Raw genomic sequence first — 23057 nt, 5'->3', positions numbered from 1 at the left:
GCCTCCCCCACTCCTCTGATGTCCTCAAGTCAATTTTCTCTCATCCTTAGAGTCGCTCTTTGAAGCTCCTCTGTGATTCTCTCTTCAGTGACTTCACTGCTCTCATTTGGCAAAGCCCTGCTCTGTGTAAACTGAGCTCTCATCTCCTTTTTGCTGGGATCCTCTAAGCTATCGTGCCTGTAGACAATCAAATGGCCTTGCTGACCCATAGGAGACTCTGGGTTCAAGAGCTCTTCTCCCACAAGCGCTCCAAAGGCGAAGCTGCGCTCAGCCCTGCCTCTGCCATCAGTGTCCACTCCATGCCCAGTGGTATCACACCCTCCCCTCCTCCTCACTCCTCTAACATCTCTTCCTCCTCAGGCCTCAGTCCACACTGAGAATCAAGATACTTAGGAGAAAATGATTACCAAGTTCATCTTTCTAATTTGACTGCTTATATTTATTTATAATCCCAAAATAGTGTTTTTCCAATTTTTAAATTATCATTCATACCACTCAGGGGGCTTTGGAATTATGTTCTTACAGCATCTTAAGACACTGAGGACACACAGAAAGGGGATCCCAGGTAAGGAGGAGGGGGTGGGCTGGATGTGCAGGTCACAGAGCATCTGGACAGCAGCTGTGACTTAGTTTCCACCCACTGCCTCATCTGACGCTCTCAGAGAAATCAAGTGTGGGCTTGTGCACACTTCCCACCGCACAGTCACAACAGCGTGTCAGGATGGGGGTGATAAACATGCAGGATGGGGGAGGGAGTTCACATTGTGGGTCTCGCTCAGACACACCCCCTATGAAGTCATCGATTTTATCAACTTCAAAGGACTTCTCAGAGTTAAATCCTCATCTTCACATTTTGTCTACATGGTAATTGTGTATCCACAAGGGACCTTGAGCTACAGGAGTCCATGACAAGTCTTAATCTGTCACCTCCGCACCACAAGAACCTCCAACCAGGGGCTCCAGAGCTGCCCAGGAGGCAGAGCTGCAGGCTCCCTCCCCTCCTCAGCCCCAGGGGGAGCAGGCCCACAGCACAGCACAGGTGGGACTCAGGGAAGGCACAGCAGGAGACCAGGAGGGACATGATGGCCGTGGGACCCAGAATCACATCCTTGGGGGATTCCCAGGAAGAATTACATTGAGCACTCATGAAGGCAGAGTAGAGGCTGTACTGTTGAGGGGAGAGAGGGATGAGGCCCCCGGAGGCACAAGGCATGCCCACAGTGTCCCTGGTGTAGATATCTCAGCACAGGGGTCTGTGTGTCCACTTTGTACTTTGGTCACACCTCCGCACACAGGCAGGGTAACTGCTCATCCTCTATCATCCACAGGTGTGACCTGCTGTGATCAGGGGACCTCTTTTCTACCCACACCCACTGGGGCCTCGGATGAAACCTGCCAGAGCACAAAGGCCTCGGTGCTTATGTGTGAGTCTGTGAGCCTGAGGAAGCGTTCTTAAGGCTACAGTGAGTCACCCCCTGGCCCCATCACACCATCGAGAACTGCCTTGGTAACTGAGTGTGACAAGTGTGAGAAGAGCAGTTACAGGGGTCTGCATCCACCCAAAGGCAGTCACATGCTCTAGACGTAATGCAAGGCTTCTTGGCTCCCATGGGGCTGGAACCCTGGGTGCTCTGCTTGTCTCGAGTGGAAACTGTGCATTTCTACTCTGCTTGGGGGTGGGTGATGAGGCATGGGGGTTGGGTCCTGGGGAGGGGAGGAGGCCAGCAGGAGGGGCAGACATGTCACCTGGGGCAGGAGTCAGGCCACCTCAGCACGGGCCAGTGCCTGGGGAATGACCATGAGTCAGACTGAGAGCCCAGGGATGAAGCCCATCTTCAGCCACTGCACGGAGTAGTCAGGCAGCCAGGCCAGGACAGGCAGCCTCCTCTCCACAGTTGCAGGGGGCAGCAGCGGCCTATGGGGCCATGCAGGTACCTGAGGGCCTGGCCTGACCCAGCACCTTCACAGAAGGAGGCACCCTGAGGTGGGCATGTGGGGACACAGACCAGAAGTCAAGGTCAGGACTCCAGAGACCCCAGCAATAGGACGGGGGTCCAGGGCATCAGGAGAGGCACAATCTGTCTCCCCTCCAGGGGTCTGAGCCTCCCCCACTTGCTGGTCTGAGAGGAAGCCAACAAACTGTGCAGAGGGGCCCCAACAAAGGTGGAGCACCCTCATGCCCTGCTCACCGCTCTCCCTGAATCCCCGTGCCCAAAGGCGAGGTGCCTGCTCTCCCTCCATCAACGTCCACCAGGAAAAATATGACCAAAGTTCTCAGTGAGAAGCCTAAGCGCAAATCTGACTCAAGATTTCTCCCTGGAGAATTAGTTTTTTGTTTTGTTGTTTTTCTTTCCTCCCCGGGGAATTTAACCAGGAGCAGTGTAGAGAGAAGCAAGGCCAGGGGGCACCCTCTTCTGGCTGGCAGGGTGGGGATGGGGGGCTGGAGGCGCTGAGGGTCCTGAGATTTTCCAAGAGCCCACCATGGCAGCCTCCACCCACAAAGGACACTGCAGCGCTGCACGAAGGGCGGTCACTCATCCTGAAGCTGCCGACCCCCACCTGTGGCATCTGCATCCCTAGAGGGGCCCCAGGGTTCTATTTGGTTCTGGAGAACTTTAGAGGCTCCTTGATTAATTCAGGTGCACAGCATCCTCTAAGATCCCAGCTCCCAGTGTTCAGAACTGGCCCAGGACCACCCCTCATCCCAGACCCCTGCGACACTGCTCTGGGCGGAATCCTGCTCCCAGCCCGCTGAAGGCGCTTGACCTGAAGGCTGGGTCTCAGCAAGGCTGAGGGCAGCGGGGACCTGCTGGAGACATGGCGGGTGGGGAATGGAGGTCCCAGCGTGAGCCGCCCGCCTCCTGGGATGCCACACCGCACCCCCTGTCCCGCGCTGCCTGACCCCCACCCCGGGCCCCGCCCGCAGTCCCCTGGAAACTCACCTGGCGCCGTCTCAGCTAGGGGCCTCCGGACACGACCACAGCGAGTCCTCAGGCGTCTGAGAATCAGAGGAGAAATGCAGTGGGGTCTAGACTGCGGCGCTCAGGGGCGGGGCCTGCGGGGCACGTGACGGCGCGGCGTGGCCGGGGCGGCCTGCCGGGCTCCGCCATCGTCCTATGCTCCGCCTGTTCTGGGCTCTCCTGCGCGTCCAAAAACATGCCGCTGAACCTCGGTGAGCGCGTCCTGCGGACCAGCTGCCGCCTTGGGCGTCGCCCTCCATGGCCAACTGCTGTCGCCCCCGGAAGCGGCCACTCGTCCCTCCCCACCAGCGATCAGGTCAGTGCTGACCCAGGGGGCCTTCAGCCCCCACTGCCCTTCCCTCCCAGTCTCCCCTCTGCTGCCCCCAGATGCTTCCTGGTCGGCTCCTGGGAGAGGAGTGCAGGGGAAGGACCTTCTCAAACCCTTTCTCCCTGACCATCGTTGGAAGGCTGGCCAAGGCCGCCGCAGGAGAGACATGTGATCTCTCCTGCCTCCTCAGTCAGCAGCATCTTGACTGGGTCTGGCTAGAACCTTCCACAGCACCTGCAGACTGTGATTGCTGGCTGACTATAACTCATGATTTATGAGGCCAGCCGGAAAGATTAAGTATAAGCACTCAGACAATGTAGTAAAACATTTTGAATTTTTCCTGTCACTTACATTACATTAATTTACTTTCATTTACGTTCATTTCATTGATTTACTTTCATTACGTATTTGTGAGAGGCAATTATGTTCTGGTTAAAATGGCCTTTGGCATCAACTACGCATTAATCAAGACCTACTTTTGTCATTACTGGTGGGACAACCCTGAGCACCTTGTTTTCATCTCTCTAGCCTATATTTCCAGCTAAGTAAGTTGGAGGAAAAGGTAATTATTCTGACCACAAAGCTGGTAGTGAAATTAGACGTTAAGACAGTTAGACAGTCTGTCCGCTATTTAGTGCTGCTGTTTGCACACAACAGACCCTCAGTAAGGATTAGATGAAATTTTCACCGGAATTTATGAAAAAGCAATAAATAAATTATAGTGGAAATCTGATTCAAGCTTCTACTTCTTCCTAACCACTGAGAAACTGGGAATCCCAAATGAAACCTCATTGATGTGGTCCCAGAATTTCCAATTCCCTCAAAAGTAAAACTCATTGTCCTTATGAAGCTGCCAGCCCTTCCTGCTCTAACAACCCCTCCCCTCCTCACACAGATCAGGGCTGGGCACCCGGGGCACTGAAGACACAGTGTGGGAGGAGACAGTGCCTTTCCGTATCTCACAGACGGTGGGATCTGCTGACCTCCGTCCGTTCTTGACCCTGACAGGATTCCTCTGGGAGACAGCGGGTGTGTGAGGCCCTCATCACTATCTGCACACACGCCCAAACTCTGCTCACCTCTCCTTTCAAAGAGGCTCCTTCAGTGCTGTCTCCACCGTGTCCAACGCCCTGTGTGCAGCTGACCACAGGAAGCCCCAGGTGTCTCCCTCAGCTTCCCCTCAGTCCACCCCTGACTCAGGCTGACATGAGAGCTCAGTGATGGTTCAGGGGACCTGGAGCTGGCGGCAGCACTGACCATTCTCGTTGCTGTTCTGTGTCCCAGATCTGCATTCGCTGCTCTGGCTTCCTCATCCCGTGTGCTCTTCCCTCCAGCTTGGTGAGGGGGGGACATGATGGCACCTGTCCAGGCAATGACAGTGACACACAGAGCAATTCAGCAGCATCAACATGATGCATGGCCGCTATTTGAAAGAGCCAGGTTTTCAATCCAGTTTTGTTTGTTTATATTTCTAAATCATAGACAAGACCTTTTTCAACTCCCCTCCAGTGATGGGTGAGTTGTGGGAATTGGGGTAAGATGAGTGAGAATCATAATTTGCCCCCTGGGAGGGTCTAGGGGGGAAGCAGCTGCTGGGTCCTTACTCAGCCCTGTGAGCACGAGACTCTGCCCAGCCCAGACAGGACACAGCTGCAGGGTCCCCATCAGCACAGGAGGCTCCAATGCCCCAGCCCTGGGGAGTTTGGGAGACTACACAGCAGAGGGCACCCACAGTGCAGACCCTGGAGAGACCCACGGCGCCCCCTGCTGCTCCCTGGTCAAACTTCAGCTCTGGGTGGAAATAATGTCAGGGGCACTGGGCTTAGACCTGGTCCCTGTCGCCACAATCACTGGGCCATGCACCCTACTGTGAGCCAAGATGCTGGTGTAAGTTGATTATCCAATTTCCCAGAGAGCAAATACTTCCCAAAATCAATAAAGTATTAAAAAGATAACACATTTTTAGATTAAGGTTAAGAGAAATTTTATATTAATAAAAAGGTAAAAGTCTGTCATAGTTCATTAATGATTATCCAAGTCACAGGAGCTGACAAGTGTGGGAAATGGATATCAGAACAGCATCAACTATCTCTCTGACAGCATTGAACACTGAGCTGTCCCACATGCTTTTCCTTCATGTCTTCATTGTGCAATGATGACAAGCATCTGGCACAGGGAGCAGAACAGCAATGTGCTATGGACCTGGCTCATGTATGTTTATGAAGACATATTAAGTATTAATTTGTTCTCCATCATCCAATTAATGAATAAGGACCTATCTGTTAACGCTCTTTGACATAAGAAGAGACTCACAGTCATGGTGGGGTCTCCGAGTCTCACTGTTGGTTGATGTATTTTGGAGCTGAGCCTGCCCCCCATCTTCACAGGCAGAGAGAGAAGAAGGAAAATCTTGGAGGAGTCACGCTAGAGGGATGGAGATAGCCTGGGAGAGGCTGGAGGAGGCTCATGGCGATGAACCACTGGATAGGAGGTCGGGGCCATGGAGCTCCCCCACCTGGTGGTGGTACCATCTCCCCCCTCTCCCTTTCTCTCCTGCTTCGAAGGGCTGAGCCGTTCTGAGCATAGGAGGAGATGTTGGCTGCACTTCCCCATGGGTTTACATCACTGTGTCAGTGTAACTACCCATAACCAGAGCACAGTAATAGTCGGCCTCGTCCTCAGGCTGGGCCCCCGTGATGGTGAGGGTGGCTTTGTTCCCGAGAGATGGATCCAGAGAAGTGATTAGGGACCCCAGAGAGGTGGCTGTTTGTGCTGTAGATGAGTGTGCAGCGAGCCTGGCCTGGGGTTTGCTGGTACCAGCTGGGGTCATAACCTGAAGAGACTGACCCAGAGCTAAGGCCACAGGTGAGTGTGACCATCCCTCCTGAAGACACTGAGAGTGATGGCTCCTGGGTCACCACCGTCTGAGAATCCACCCCTAAAACCAACAGGAAAAAGACAGGTGTTGTTATGGGACACAAGGGTCACCCTAAGACCATGCTTTTATGTCTCCCAAGGATGCAGAGACCCTTCATCTTACCTGAGCTGTAAGCGAGGAGCCCGAGAAGAAGCACCGTCCAGGCCATGGTGGGGACACGCACAGGACGTCACCTCCTCAGGCTCCTGGGCTGGAGAGTGACATCCTCAGGGCTTTTTCATGCCTCTCAAACCCATTAGGTGGAGAAGGTGCTTCATGCAAATCAGCTTCCTCTCTTTTCCTGTCCCTGTGTCACCCTTATGTCCCAGGGGGAGATCTTGAAAGACACAGATGCTGGGAACTCACACAGACCAATGACTGCGCTGTGACTGAGACACTGAGTGATGGGGGCTGATGGCTTTCATCAAATCAGCTCCTCTGCATCCCTGGTGCCTTCAGGGATGTAGACTCCAGAATTTCTTCTCTGGAGAGCCTGAGGGCTGAGCGAAGAGACGGGTGTGTTCTCCACCTCCCGGTCCCAGCATCTCGTTCATCTCAAATCCATTCCCATCCCTGGGAAGATTCTTCCTTCCTCAGTGAAATCCCTTCTCTGCCTTCTCTGGAGGAGCCTAGAAGTCACTCCTCCCTCCAGCAGCAAGTCCACTGGGAAATCACAGAGCCCATGTCTGGGGTGTGAAGGGACAGGGGTCTCCCCCTGACTCAGTCCTGGACCCTGTCCCACTAGCCGCAGTGGAGCTGACCAGGGCTGGGGTGCTGACTCAGAGGGCTGCACTGCCAGACTTGGGATGGCTCTATGAAACGGTAAATATATGGAGTAGCTTCGATGTAACTGTAGATGTTGAGGGGGAAAGGTCACATTATCTCCATGAAATTATGGGATTCCTCCCAACATGGTATACAACCAAATAGGAATCCACGTGTTCATAATCAGAGAAAATGATAACCCTGCTCCTGAACAAGTGAGCGTGACCATCATGGAGCGTTTTAATCCCCTGCTCCCTTAGTCTCCTGTGGAGCAGAAGGAATGGGAAGGGGCAGGGGGTCTGAGAGGTAAAGGGAAGGCCCAGGAAGATAAAACTTCCTCAAGCAGCTGGTAAAGAGAAGCCCCCAAATGGGTGTTGATCACAGTGTGAAATGAAAACATGGTTTGTTATCCATTTCTAAATCTCTAGACTGTTGTCTGATTAATAGAATGTGCATGGCTCTTCTTTCCTTTCTCATCACGTGGGAGGATCAATTTATGTCAGACCAAATGACTCATGCTAAGTTGTTTTATGCCTAATAATCAACTAGATGTCTGAGACAGAAGAGAAATATATATATATATTATATATTTAATATGTTTCAAATTTTGATAGGAGAAAATCTTTAAGATAAAAATAAATAATTAGATAATTAAAATATCTGAAAATATAAATGACATCATTTTCCATAAATAACTAAGAAATATTACTGAAAAATGAGAAAAAATAGACTAGAAAGACATATTTTCTAAAAACATGACACTTTAAGGGCTAAAGCATTTATTATCCATTTCATCATGAATAAATTGAGAGGTCATAATTGCCAGCATTGTTTCCTGAACTCTGGAGGGAGCCTGAGTGATCTTGGTAAATTGTCTCAGGTATTTGGAAGGCATCATGCTTCAAAACAATTGTGTCCTGCAGAGAAGGTCTGAGTGACAATTCAGAGCCAGCTTTGAATTGAGGATTGGTAAATTGCACGTGGCAGAGGAATCCATGGCCCAGGAGCCCCTCACAGTGCAGGAAGGAGCAGAGAGGAGCTCCCCCTGGTGGCTCTTGGGTGATGCTGCTCTCCCTTGGCTGTGCTGTCTCTGTCTGAAGGACCAGGCTGATGCTGGCTGTTCATCGTGGGCTAGAGGATCAGCAAGTTCCGTGGCCGTGTCTGCACTAATTCCATCTTTTTCTCCTTTTCTGTGTCAGGGAAGCACCACTGAGAGCTCCAAAATTCCCTCCCTGAATGGGGCAACTGACATATGGTTCAGAACCTCTTCATATCTTGATCTCCCTCCAAAATCCATATTCACCAGCTCCTGCAGACTTGATTCTGTCTTGATATAGCATGGATTCTACTAGTATGTTGGGCAATTTTTGCATTAATGTCTATAAATGATGGTATCCTATAATTTTCAAATCTGATACTGTTTCTGTTGGGTTGGGTTTCCTATCTTTTTCGAGAATCAGTAAATTAGATTGGACTATGTGCCCTTTAAGTCTTTGGGATACTTCCTTGCATGTGTGATAGAACTCAGCCATGATGCCTTCTGGTTTGGAGTCCATATTAGAGAAGATGTTTCCTCACTCATTTTTCACACACACACACACCCCTAGACACTGTGCATGATGGCATGTGTAGTACAGTCACACACAGGACCCTGGAATTAGGGAGAGAAGGAGGTAGAAAGAATGGAATTACCCACTGCTTGTGCCACATGTCAGGAGAAAAAGCCCCACCCCCACCATCATCCTTCACTTTCCCCCTAATGAAACTCCTTGTTCAGTGAGTGAGGAGGGTGATGAGGGGAGAAATCTGAGTCATGGTGGTGAAGCCCCAGAGTCTTCGTTGCTCAGGTCTACTTGTTGGAACTGTGACTCTCCCGTCTCCAGGCATCTCTTGTCCTGTGCCCAGAGAGCTTCACAGGCCACGTTTCTTCATGCAAATTTGTTCCTGCTGTGTAATCGTGCATCTACACCTTCTTGAACATAAGCTCAGGACAATGTCTCCACGAGATGTAAAGAATGAAATATGAGACTTGGATGTGTGTGTCAGAAACGAGATCGAATGTGGCTCCTGGAGGCCCCAGGTGCAGGAAGTAAAACTTCAATGTGGACACTTGTTGCCCAAGTGTGAAAGACGCATTAGAGTATTTTCCTTGATGGCCTGGGCCAGAACCCTGTCCTCTCAGGAGCAGTCCAACAGCGTCCCCTGCTGGGCTCAGAGCCCATGTCCTATGACACCACTCAGCTGTCCTGGAAGGGGTTGCTGACTTTTGCAGATGGATTTTTTATGATGTCACTGCCCAGGGCAGTAGATTGAGTAAGTCTTCTCTGTGACGTTTGGGGCTGAGACATTGATTTGTTCATGTCACTAATGTCTCATTTGGTTCTCCTCAATGAGGAGGAGAACTCCTGGAAATCAGGAAATCAAAGTTCTGAAATCAGGTGACAGTGAGAAGTATAGCTTCTTTAAGGTTTCAGAGCTCAGAGAATTATCCGCCAACCCCCGGCTGGTACCAGGAGACATACACAGGACTAGGGTGAGATCACATGGTTCTTCTGGGTCATAAACGCTATACTTCGGCCCTTCTCATCCACAAACAGCCCCTGTGGAGGCTATTTTCTTTTTGGAAACAAAGTAATTCTGTTTGCATTGAGAGCTAAGTATCTCCATCTTTCCATGGAATGGGAGCTCTTTGTGGTATTTGGGTTGTATTTAGCTCTGTAGCAGTGATAATCAGCCTCATCCTCACGCTGGAGCCCAGAGGTGGCCAAAGAGGTTCTAGTAATAAATGTGGATCTCAAGAATCAGTCTGGAACCCCTGGAAGGTCCCCACTGCTGTCCTAGGTCACACAAGTAGGGGCTCTGCATGAGAGTCCTTGGTACCATTGCCATGGTGACACCCAATGTCTCTGCTGCTCCCTGTGCAGGAGAAGGTGACCTTGGATCCGGGCCCATCAGGAGCTTCACAGGAGGAGTCACACACGCACACACTGGGGAGTCCCTGCGCCTGATGTTCACAGCCCCGCCCCACGCCCTGGGTTGTTGGAAAGCTCCAGTGAGGTATGAGAGGAGAAGTGGACACAAGTCATAGCTGTGGGCTCAGGGAAACCCAGTCATGGAAGGCTCCTTGGGTCCTGAGTGGTGTCAGCTGTAAGGTCTTAACCATGGACCTACTTCACCCAACTCCTCTGGAGCAGGCTCGGCATTTTCCAGCATTCTTTGAGCATCCCCCACCCTCTCATGCCCCATAAAGAGGTTCCCTGGACACAAGTCCCAAACTGCCCCTTTGACTAATGCCCCTCTCCCTGACTTTACAACTGAAGGCTCCGGTGCCCAGTGAGGGTTCCAGGCTAGCTCTGTGCCTGGAATTCCCCCCAAGCTCTTTCCTCACTCAGCACCTCACATCGTGGTGTGTCATCCCTGGGACACAGTGAGCCTCGCTGCCCCTGGGCACAGGAGCCTGGAGGATGGGAAGGCCTCTGACCCCTCACAGAGCACAGTCCATTCTGTGCTAGTCTGTCCACCTGTCTGCAGGGTCCCTGGACTCTGATGACAGTAAAAGCTAGGGAAGTCTCATTTTCCTTATTTCAAGAGAAAAAAAATCTTTGGTTCTATTCCACATGAATAACCAGGCAACATTTCAGTGTCATCATGAATTTTTTCTTTTTATTTTTGTGTTTAGTTTTCCTGAGACTTCAGAAACATGGAATGAAAAATTGGGAGTGGATGCACTATGAAACAGAAGCACTTCCGAAGGTCATTTGTATGCGTGTGAGTTACTTTAAAACTTAAAACCGTCATGGAACAAGACACTGAGCAGGCCCAGGTTTTTGTCCCAAATTCCCCATCTCTGTGCGCCACTGTGAGAAACACTACTGTGCCAGATCTGATGGTAAGAGTCAGCCTCGTTCTCAGGCTGGAGCCCAGAGATAAGCAAAAAGCCTGCATTGGCCGAGGCATCTTTGGATCCAGAGAAGCAGCTGGGATCTGCTGATCCCAATCACATGCTTGACCAGCTCAGGTGGATCAACCCCCTGCCTAACACCCTTCAGTAACTCCTCACTTCTGTTTGCATAAAACTCAACTCCTCAGCTCCCCTAAGGTGACTTCATGGTCTGGTCCCTGCCCCCTCCATGGGCCACCTCCCAGCCCCTCTCCTTATTCTCAGACCTCTAGCCTCCCTCACTTGCCTGTAGTTTCAAAAGTGGGCATTCCTGTCCCTTTCATGGCTTCCAAGCCAACTCGTCTTCTGTCTATTGGGAATAGATGGGCTTAAACTTGAAATCATGGTGAAAACACACATTTTGGCAACTCTGAGTGTCTCTTAGCAGGACATACCCACAGTATCAGACAGGAGTAGAGAATTTAAAAACTATATTGTGGACAATTTTGAAGTTACACAAACTACAGAGAATGAGTCAAAGAACGACCTGCACCCGTCACCCAACCTCAAGTGTCATCAATAGGACTCAACTTCTTTAATCTCCAACCCTTCTCTATCCCTCATCCTAATACCTAAATATGAAAACAAATTCCAAACACCGTACCACATCATCGGTCCATGCTTCAGCATGCACATGCATTTTTACTGTCCCAAAACCCTTGTACATTAAAGCAATGCGTCATGACTACTCTCACATAAATGTATTTGCGTTGTCATCTCCTGAATGGTTAGCTTATTTGCTTGTTGTACTGACTGAGAAAGTGAAGGAAGAGCAAGGCATCCTATGTTTTGGAGCCGTGAGGTTCATGGATGACAAATTTGAGTAGAAGAAAGTCCAGACCAGCACGTCCATCCTCAGACAGTCTACTATGGGTCTCCATTCATGCACTTCAAGAATCGTGTCTTTTTTGGACACTAAGATTTCAAACCCATCATTCTTCCTTCGTGAGTTTTCCCACCTGGTTCCACTGGCGGATTTGAGGACTAAGGTGTTGCATATTGAATTTCATTCAGCATATGGTGGATTTTGAACTGTGTATTTAGTATTGTGTGACAATCAATTGTCTCACAGGCTCTTAGTTCAGTGAAATGTGAGCAGATGTTCAAACAACTAACATGCACTCGGCAGTTTATTTGCTCCTGGGGGTCATCTTCTGTCCTCAGAATCGCTCCACCATCCACCTGGATGCTTCTGTCTGCTGTCTTGTACCCACACTACAATGCAAACTCCAAGGGTACGTGACTCTGTCTGTTTTTATTCATCTTTGTATCCCATGCTTGAAAAACGCTCACTAAGAGAACAGATGAAGATGGATCTGTTACATTTTCATGTGCATTGTGTAAAACTTTAAAATATTAATTGCACATCTATTCTGACTAAATGTGTGCTCCACACTCTGGTTGAGAGGAGATTCCGTGTGATTGGGTCACAGGTTCTCTGGCCTCATTTGAGTCTGTGCACCTGTTTTGTGTAACAGATGGGAAAGCGGAAGCACAGAGAGGTGACACATCCAGCCTTCTGTCCAGTTGAATGTCGGGAACAGGACTCAACGTCAAAGGCCTCCTAAGAGCTGAGAATATGTTCTTCTAACCCAGAGGGTCCCAAACTGGGGTGATTTGGCCCCCCTCCCTAGGGCATTTTGGGGAATGTCTGGAGGTGTTTTTGTGTGTCATGACTTGGAGAGTAGGGTGCTGTTATCTGATGTGCGGACCCCAAAGAATGTTTTTAAACATCCTGCAATATGCAGAACAGCCCCAGCACAGGGAATGACCCAGCCACATTGTCCAGTAGTGCCGCGGTTCAGAAACCCTGTTTGAACCAAATCACCTCCATGAAATGATTGCAAAGGAAGTAGGAAATCATCCATCAAGACATGGGGGGAAATTTTGGAAAAAAAAAATAGATTCATAAACATGCAATCTCAACATGGATATTCCAGCAGGAGACAAGAAAGAACAACCATCTCTGCTGGGGACAGATTGAGGGCAGACCCAGCATGGGGAGGCCCTGGGGAACTTCCATCTCACTGCCCCACGGGTCTGGAGCACTGTGCGCTTATAGCTGCTGTCATCAGACTGACCGGAGTAGTCGGCCTCGTCCTCAGGCTGCAGCTCAGAGACGGTCAGGCAGGTGGCATTAGGGGAGCTGGCTATGGAGTCAGAAAACTGATCAGGAACCCTGGAGGGTCCTTTGTCACTCTTGTAGATTTCGCTGATGGGGGCACTGCTGGTAGCAGTGCACATATCTGCTCCCAATGTAGCCACTGCTGTGGGTGCAGGAGATGGTGGCCTCCTGCCCCGGAGACTCCAACACAGAGCTGGTCTGAGTCAGCACAACCTCAGCCCAAGACCTTGCAAAGAGGGAGCAACACAGAGATCAGTAAGGACAGGACAGACTCCGTTGCCAGGAAAGAGAAAGAGGTCATCATGCCAGGAGACGTCCAGGTGTCCTCCCAGAATTCCCTGGAGGCAGCCACCTGTGCAGTGAGCTATATGGGTGAGAGGAGCAGAGCCCAGGCCATGGTGGAGATGCCCCCAGACTCTGCTTCCTGAGTTCCACCACCAGGCCTGAGCCCACCAACCCTTCTTGTATGTTACCTGTATTCTCAGGGTGGGAGGTCTCCACTCGAATCTTCCCCTTTCTGGAGGCTGTGGGTGCCCCTCCTTCAACGTTAGCCTGGCCTGCATCTACTAAAAGGAGAGTGTAGGAGAGGAAAGGGCTTCTCTGCAAGGATTACACAGGAACACTTCCAAGACGCAGGGGAGAGAAGAGCTCAAAGCTGAGGACCTGGGGAGCACCAGCGCCCTCTGGTGGATGCAGGAGACTTGTGATCTGAGCTGGAGCAGGCGATCAGGGTTCCTGCCCTCTCCATCCCGGACCCCTCGCAGATCCAGCCACTTCTGATTGGCTTCTTTCACATAGAAACATGCATGTCAGTTTCCTCCATGCCTTTTGGGGGCCAAATGATATGTATTTTTATCCTTGAATCACGTTCCACTGTATAGATGCACCGGTGTTTCTTTATCCATTCACCTGTTGCAGGGCGTATTGGTTGCTTCCAAGTGTTGGCCATCATGAATAAAGCAGCTGGAAACACTTGTGAGCATATTGACGCCTCAGCTTGATCCTTCTGAGGCTTGCTGTAGACTGTAAGTGCTCTTCCACAACAGCATATTCTCGGAATCATTTAGCCCCTCTGCTGTATTTTTCTGTGAACTCGACTAAGTGCCCCAAAGTGATGAACAAGGACCACAGCTGGCTGCTTGAAATGTGTACAATTCGCAGCCTGTGTGAGTCGTGGACACTGCTCATCCACCAGCTCCTGGTCACCCTGTGGACAGACCTTGTGTAGTTTCACACTATGCACATGGATTTTAGGGTTCAGCTAAGATGAGAGGAACCCCATGCTGATTTCTAGATGTTTTCTGTGAAGGGCGCTCCTCTCCAGAACTCATCCCCACAGCTCCCAAGAGCCTCGGATCCCTGAGCTCAGGTCTCCGTCTGCTCCACTCGGTGAGAGGCTGTGCGCTGCCTCAGCTCCCCTCTCTGCTCCAGGGGCCAGGCTGTGCATCACACAAAAAAGATGGGCTGATGATACAACTTGTGCCATTTTTTTCCTCACAAAAATAATAATCTTGTTCTGCCTGCTGTCTAATGTTTGAAAGAACTTTTATACATGTATCTGTTTTTCCAGTTGTTTGCAATGGGCAGTTAAATCATTTTTCAGTTATTCCAACATGGTTGCAACTATTTGTGTTTTTAAAATTACATAAATGGTAGTTTCCAGAGATCTTATTCTGAATCTCACTTTTTTTATTAAGACATCTGTGTTTCCTGAAGATGCGTGGATCTGTTTGAGAACTGAGCTCACGATGTGACTGCTGCGTGGCACTTGGACAGCCCATCGTGAGCCCGCTGTGCGTGCGCACAGGCCTCCTCCTCGGCAGGTAATTGAGTTCCATTGATTTCTGTGTGGTTGGTTGTTCTGTTTCATTTCTGCAACCACTGCATACTCTTTAAATTATCTGTGTGTTCAAATAGATCTCGATATCTAATCATTTATATCCCAATTCCTTTTCATTTGTTCACAAAATGCTCTAGGCTATTCTTGGACTTAACTTTTCCCACATAAATATTAGAAAAAATGTCATGTTTCCCGAATATTCTGACTGATACTACACATAATTATTATATTTATATATTAAATAAGCATACATTTCATATTTTTGATATTAATCATTCTCAGCAACGTCTATTTTTACATTTATTCAGGTCGTGTTTGATCCCCCCGTTGGAATTTTTATCTTTTCCCAGAGTGTCCGTGTGCATTCTGTGTCAGATGGTTGCCTGCGGTCTCTGCGGTCCTTGTGGTTAATGAAGACGGCGCTGTGTGTGCAGGGAGAAGGGGCTGCACTCAAGCTCCACCCGAGCCTGGTTCCCAGCGGAGCGGCCTCTGCTGAGGTGTCAGAAGACACACGCTGGGCCTGGGGCTTTACTGAAGAGGTGACTGAGTGTGAGACATGCGCAGAAATGAGACTCTATAGACGGTCCTGGAAAAGAGTGTGAGCCCTGAGGCTTCAGTGCCTGTCACAGGCAGATTCCACAGGACATCCCGATCTTATGGTCCTCACGTGGGAAGGTGGCCTCATGCTGCTGGTTGCCTCTGAGAGGAATGTTGTTCCTGAAGAAAGATTTTCTGCTGAGTTGAGCTGAACAGGCTGAGTGTGTGATTTTGGCAACAGCTGAATCTAAAGTTTCTTAGTGTCAGTGATCTGTGGAAGGGCCTCAGAGCCTCTGCTGCTCATCACTTTTGAAAAACAACACAGCACATGAAAAGAGGCTCAACACCATGGGGCATAAGGGAAATACCCGTCAAAATGCACTGAGGTATCACTCCCCCCAGACTAGAAGGGCTATGATAACAATGAGAGACAATAACAATCGTTGGGGAAGATGTGTGGGAATCAGAACATGCAGATGGTGTTGGTGGAAATGTAAACCAGTGCGGCCATATTGGAAAGATCTGACAGCTCCTCAGCACTGTAACGTAAAGCACCATACGTCTCAGCAATCCCGCTCCTGGGTGCCTCTCCGGCAAATGAAGACACATATTCATCAAAACCAAAGCAAACAGGACTTGTACCTGAACGTTGCTAGCAGCATCATGCATACTAGTGAAAGATGACAAACAACTCAAATGCCCATCAACAGGTGAATGCATAAACAAATGGTGGTTTGCTCACACAATGGAGTATTATTTGGCAATTAAAAATGGACTACTTTGTCATGCCACAGCATAGATGGACATCAAAACTCTTATGCAAATGAAATAAGTGAAATAAGGTGGTCACAAAGGGCCACGTATTTTCCTGGTTCCAGCTACATGAAATGTCCAGAATAGGGGAATGTATGAAGACAGACAGTGGATGGGCGGTTCCCTAAGGTTGAGCAGAGAGTCAGGAAGAGTGATGTCAAATGGGTGGGGACGTTCTCTGAGGGAGGATGGAGATGATCTATAAGTAGATTACAGTGACAGTTACACAGCCCTGTAAATATGCTGAGCACTACTGTAGACATTACACTGGGGAGCTTTATGACGTGCAGACTACATCTCAATAAAATTATAAACAATGTGAGAGGGAGCTTCTGCCACTGACTCTTTAAAGTTGGTCTGTGTTCAGAGTCAGACCCTCAGATGTTGACACTCTAGGATGGGCCACAGTCAACCCTGTTTGTAAGAGGCAGTGTGGAGGTGATCACAGGGAATGGGGCATGTTTTGGTCTCGGTTCCCCATGGGTCCGGAGCACTGTGTTATTGCTGATGCTATCGTCCCATGCTGAACAGTAATAATCAGCCTCATCCTCAGCCTGGAGCCCAGAGATGGTCAGATAGGCCGTGTTGCCGGACTTGGAGCCAGAGAACCGAGCTGGGATCCCTGAGGGACGAGAACTTCTGAGCATCACAGTTTTGGGGGCACCGTGAGAAATTTGGTACCAGCCCACATCAAATATTCCAACGTTGTTGCTATTTCCAGCGCAGGAGAGGGTGACTTTCTGTCCCACAGACCCAGACACTGAGGCTTCCTGTGTCACCCAGACTGCGCCCAGGACCCTGGAACAGAGGAGGTAGAGACACGGAGAGTTGAGACTGGGGTTATTGCCCGCAGCATGTGCACAAAATTATGGTTAAAGAGCAGCCAAATTGTCCCCCATAATCACTTCTCCTGCTTTCCAAAGCCAGTCACCTGAGCAGTGAGTGAGGAGGGCGAGGAGGAGAGGGGTCCAGGCCACGGTGGAGACACCCAGGCTCTGCTTCGGAGCCTCAGGAGTGAGGGAACTGCAGAGTCCTCTTATCTCTCCCCTCAGGAGAGCAGAGAGGGCCCCTTCATGCAAACCACCCCCCTCCCCTGGAGTGCCTGGGCCCACATTTGGTGGAAGCTGAGTATGGGTGGGGCTGGGGAGCCTCTCCTAGGGCCCTGGGAGCTCCCAGCTGCTGGGCCCCAGTAAGCACAGAGCAGATGCACAAGGCAGGGCTCCAGGCTCTGGGTTCCCAGCTGAGATCACCCCACAGACCCTCCGGACAGGCCCACAGCGCCCCCTGCTGTCTCAGAGCCCAGATTCACCTGTGACTGGGATGGATACCCCAGGGCTGAGCAAGGAGAGAGAGAGACTCTGGACTCAGCCCTGCCTCGCACCCCACCCATCCCCACACAGGGGCCGGGGCTTCTCGTCCCCAGGGAGCTCCTTGCTGTGCTGCAGGTGTCACCGCATCTTTTCCTTACTTCAAAAATATGGCCTCTTCAGTATAAAGTCACTCCTCTGCCCCTTCCACCATTAGTTAATTATGTGTTGGGGCCATGGGTGACTGACCCCTCAGAGAGACCGTGTCCTGCCGCCAGTGAGCAGAGGGCAGAGGGCAGAGGGCATTAACCCTCCTCCACACCCTCTCTGTGGGGGGCCTGAGGTGACCAGTTCCTCTCTCCCTCATCACAGGTCACTTCCAGCCACGGCAGGCCAGTCTCCATAACCTTCTTTACTTGTCCCCACCTTTACCCTCAGTGGGGCAGGGGTCCATTAATAACTACACACAAGGAATTCTTCCAGAAGAACCTTTATTATTTAGGAGAGAGACCTGCTTCTCCTGTTGCTCGTCCACCCTGGGGAAGATGATCAGGGACATCAGTCCCCCCAGGAAGCAGCCAGGAACCCACAGCCCTGAGGGTGGACAGCAGGGTGAATGGGTCTCCCACACACGATGCGGGCTGTGCATTAGGACAGGGCTGGACCTCCGGGGAAGTGCAGAGGGGCTGAACCTGCAAGCAAATGGGTGAGGAAGGTGGCACAGATGTCCCCAGATTTCTTGTCTAAATCCTCTACTCGCAGCCCATGCATCATTTATTCCTACTCTACAGATCCTTCTGTGGCACTGCCATGTGTTAGATATTATCCTACATGCTTTATGAACATTAACAAAATTATTTCTCCCAGTGACCAGATCCACAAGTGTAGTTACAATGGCTTTAATAAACTTCAGTCGATTACATACATATATTTCTAGCCAAGCACTTGCTTCTTGACCTCAGTCCTCTACACTCTATTCCTGTAAGTACTGACTGTGTCCAACTGACTGAGTCACAGAAAACATCTGCTCAACTTCTCTACCGCTGAGTCAGACTAAAAGCCAAAGGATGCCCGTGGCCTTAACAGTGTTGTTTCACTGCTGTGGCACTCAAACCCGGGAGAGTGCTGAGACTTAGTAGTAGCCAGTCCAAAAGTAATTTTGAATGAAAACATAAATGAGTCAACAAAAAAGACAAAAATGCCTCTCCCCTCTCCCACACAGGGTGAAGCATGGATAGAGACACTGTGCCGGACCTGCTCTTTTATCTGTGCTCTCATCGACCGTCCACATCCCCAGCTGTGTACATGAGTCATCCTAGAGACATCCACGCACCTCTCTCACGCATCCCAGCAACCCCCCAGCCTGCGGATCCTTCAACACAAAGACCCCCAGGGGCAGGCCCCTAGCCGAGTGGTTAAGTTCGTGCCCTCCGCTTCAGCAGCCCAGGGTTTCGTGGGTTCAGATCCTGGGTGTGTACATGGTGCCGCTCATCAGGCAATGCTGAGGCAGCGTCCTACATAGCACAACCAGAGGCACTCACAACTAGAATGTACAACTATGGACTGGGGGCACTTTGGTGAGAAGGAGAAAAAAAAAGACAATATTGGCAACAGATGTTAGCTCAGGCGCCAATCTTTAAAATAACAACTCTAAATTCTGATGAATCTTCTTTGCCGGTGGAGGCAGCCTCTCTAACCCCTGTGGAAACAGCCTCGTGAGGAGTTCCCTGTGATCAGCTTGGGGAGCAGGAGAAGCCTCGGGCCAGATTTCCAGAGCACTCTGTGATACGCAGGTCCCACCCACTCCATTAAAATAGGAAGACAGTTTACAGAAAAGTACCCGAAAGCTATTAATAGGATTCTGAGATATCTATCGAACTATCTGAATTCCAAAAGACATTTTCAAAGAAGACAAATGGTAACCAAGAACACTGACTGTGCACATAGTTTTGTAGTATAATCAGGCAGGAAGGCCCCTGTCCTAAATCAACGGTGCTTAAAGAAGACAGACAGCATAAGGGGACACTCAGAGGCTTGAAGATGACATTAAAAACGAAGGGAATCCTTTCGTAATTCATTCCTTGTCCTTTCATTGTATTTTTCTTCGTATGAATTCAATTGCTTGATATGACAGATGGCCCTGAAACTTGCTTATAATTGGACTTCTATCAATGAAAGCATTCATTGATTTCCAACTACTCGTAGCCCTAAGGATTATGAGAAAGTGCTTCAGAACCCAGTGGTAGAGCTCCGAGCGCCCAGACGAAGGGATGCTGGGAGCTTCCTGTGCTGACGTGTCTGGGGGCGTTCAAACATGGGGTTTCCCTCGGGACCTAACCAGAATTAAGGGTGCAGCTGTTTTTAAGACGTCTGAAGTCCCTTCAATACAATCAAAAACTCTCCCATGAAAGATTTTTTAAAGTAAAAGAATCTCTTTTCAAATGCTAATCATCACTCCCTAATTTATGTGGTCTGTAAGATAACGGTTTTTCATGGCATAAGGAACATATTATGTTCAAAATAGTCATTCCAGGGATGTGTGTATTTCTTCCTGCATGTTGTCTGTTCTCCAGAACAGATAAATTCCAGTAGACACAGCTCTTTGCAAAGAAACGCCTTAAAAAAAATAAACTATTTCATCAAATAATTTGAAAAAAATGGAAATGTGTTTTTTTCATAAGAACTAAAGTGTTACTTGATATATGAAGAACCAGGAAAATGTGATCAATTCTCAAGAGTTGAGGACAACCCTGAGATGATCTAAACGTTCAAATTATTAGCCAAAGACAGCTATTACAATTATGCTCAATTATAGAAATGAAAATATGGTCATAATAAACAAAAATATAGGAATCTCAGCATAGAAATTAAAAATATTGAAAAATAGAAATTTTTTTATCTGAAATCTGAAAAAAATTTGAAACTACACAGGCTAAATTGCATAATGAAGATGACAAATGGAAGAGGAAATGATTTTGAAAATAGATAATAGAAATTATCCAATGTGAAGAGGAAAGGGGAAAAAAGAAGATTGAAAAAATTAACAGAACCTGAGGGGCCTGTGGACAACATGAAAGTGTCTGATATACGTGTAACTAGAATCTCAGAAAGAAAGAAGAGAGAAAACGGGGAAGAAAAAGCAATGAGGTAATAACGACCAAAATTTCCCAAACTTTAGACATAATTTACATTTATAAGGACATAAATTTAAAAACTCAAGAAGTTTAGAAAATGCCAAACGGATTTTGTTTGGCAAAAAAAACAGATTCAAGGAAAACCATGCTCTGATACTTATCCACACTGCTAAAAACCAAAAATCAAGAAAAAATCTTGAAGGCAGCTGAAGAAAAATGACAGATCATATGCAGACGATTAATGTTTGAATGATCATAGACAACTCATCAGAAGCATAAAGACCAAAAGACAGTGGAACATCTTTAGAGCGCCGAAAGAAAAAAAATTGCAGGCAAAATTCTACATCCAGCAAACACAGCTTTCAAGAGTGAAGGTGAAATAAAGACATTTTCAGATAAAAGAAACTAAGAAAATCTGTTGGCACCAGATCTGCATAACAAGAAATGCTAAGGAAGGTTTCTCCAGGATGAAACGAAATAGAATGAGAGGGAAATTTGGATCTTTGGGAATGAATGAAGAACATTAGAAATGTTTGTTTTGTGTAACGTTTATGTAATTCAAGTTGATTTTTAAAAATTTAAAGGTGATTTTCCGTGAAAAATTCTGACTGCAACCCCTGCCCTAAGTGAAAGGAGAGCAGGCAGTGTGCTTGGCTGGGGAACTCTCCAGTCTTGTCTCCTCAAACAGAGCATCTCTCGCATACTCAGAAACAGATCAGAATATTTGCACGGCTTTCCTACCGGCCAGGAGATAACTGTCTTAAACTGCCTCTTTTTCCACCTTCACATACTATCGTGTGTGATCGAGAGCTCCCGTAACATAGAACAGAACAAAGTGATATGAAAAACACCCAGAATATTTGCTCCTCAGGGTAAATGTCTTGGCTCCTGCACTAGTTTCAGAGATCAAATTCTATAGAAACAACTGAGGTGAATGGTTTTTTTCCCCAGTGGCATCAACAAAATAAGGTAGAAATATACTGATCTCTTAAAAGTCTCAACCTTTTCAGTTCAATTAGTGCTGACATTCCTCAGAATGAAAGACTTTTCAAAACTTCTCCGCATTTTTAATACCTGACCCTCCAGTAGATTCTCTCCTAGAAGAGGGACATTACTGAGGCCAGCCGGCAAAATGGGAACATGAATGGCAGCCTCAAGTATCACACCAATGTTCAATGTACTAAAGGCGATAACTGTATGCTGTTATAGAAGGGAATACCCTTATGCTTAGGACATACCCAAGTGTTTAAGGATAAAGGACCGCGACGTATGTGTGACCCTCAGAAATAGGTATCTTCATACACAATATGGAGAAGGAGAGAGAGACAACAAAATAAATGATAAAGCAAATGGAGTAAATGTTAACTAAATAGGTGAATCTAGCTAAAGGGTATATGGGTGTTCTTTATACCTTTTGTATTTTTGCAACTTTTCTGTAAATTTACAATTATTCCAAATAAAACATCATAGGAAGAAAAAAACTGTGGAAACAACCCAGGCCACTCTGCATGTAGCAACAATTGGAAAAAATGTTTCATTCTAATAGGAAATACCTGGTTGTGAAAATCACTTTATTACAACAAGCCACTATAATTACCATTAGCAGGATCCAGAGAAACATTAGGAACGTTTACCATGCAATATTCTTTCCATGCTTAAGCACTGAAGCCATCATAGATTCCTCTTGCTTCATATCACCTGGGATTCACGTTTTATGTCACAGTATGGATACAGGAAAATACAGTTTTCCACTTGGTACCTTCTCAATTCTCTCTTTCTCTTCCCTTCTCTTCCTTTCTCCCTCCCTCCCCCTCATCTCCCCTTCCTGTTTTTCTTTCCTTCTCTCTCCCTTTCTCTCTCTCTCTCTCTGTTTCTACCTCCATCTCTCTCTGTCTATGTCTATGCCTTTCTCTTTCATTCTGCCCAAATAAAGAACTTGGAATTTAATTTAATTTTTGCTCTTAAAAATACACAGACACAGTTCTTAATGTCCTCAGTGACGATTTTGAGGGGAATGCTCTTTGGCTGGTCCTTCTCTTTGGCTAGATCGATGCACCTAATCACATTCAATAATAACCCAAAATAGAGTAGGATGGATTAGCTATTAGCTTCTTTTCAAATAATCTGTACTGCTAATATTTTCAGTCTACTTGGTTATTTTTGAAAGCATATAGACTCAGCAAAACCAAATTATGAGTTGGAAGAATATGCAAAAATACTTCATGAAAGTAAGACATGACCCAGAAAATAGCGGGTTGCCCCTGTTGTGTGAGATTTGGCAGTAGATCCAGTCCTCAGAGCTTTCCTGCCTGGTTGGAGGGCCCAGCACCTTCCTGGGTTCAAGGGTAGGAAGTAGCAGCTGCTTTGAGAATCACTCAGTAGAGTAACCTG

General features: G+C 48.2%; 2 long non-coding RNA genes across 2 annotated transcripts in view; one reads left to right on the top strand and one right to left on the bottom strand.

Annotated features, from left to right (window-relative positions):
- The first annotated feature begins 3088 nt into the window (after positions 1–3088).
- Positions 3089–16553, top strand: LOC139084665 (uncharacterized). Its single transcript, XR_011542218.1, has 6 exons — positions 3089–3276; positions 8170–8321; positions 9895–10027; positions 10650–10738; positions 14733–14858; positions 15184–16553. It is a non-coding gene; the product is annotated as an uncharacterized lncRNA (long non-coding RNA).
- Positions 16554–18006: 1453 nt separating this feature from the next.
- The window catches only part of LOC139084664 (uncharacterized), a 64823-nt gene continuing 59772 nt past the window's right edge, over positions 18007–23057 (bottom strand). The window contains exons 7-8 of the long non-coding RNA XR_011542217.1: positions 22638–22722; positions 18007–18224 (exon numbers count right to left, since the gene is read on the bottom strand). This is a non-coding gene — a long non-coding RNA (uncharacterized lncRNA). The remainder of the gene's footprint in view (positions 18225–22637; positions 22723–23057) is intronic.

The sequence above is a fragment of the Equus przewalskii genome, chromosome 7, assembly GCF_037783145.1.
Source record: "Equus przewalskii isolate Varuska chromosome 7, EquPr2, whole genome shotgun sequence".
NCBI lineage: Eukaryota > Metazoa > Chordata > Mammalia > Perissodactyla > Equidae > Equus > Equus przewalskii.
The sequence above is the reverse complement of the archived record's forward strand: the minus strand, read 5'-3'. Positions and strand labels throughout refer to the sequence as shown.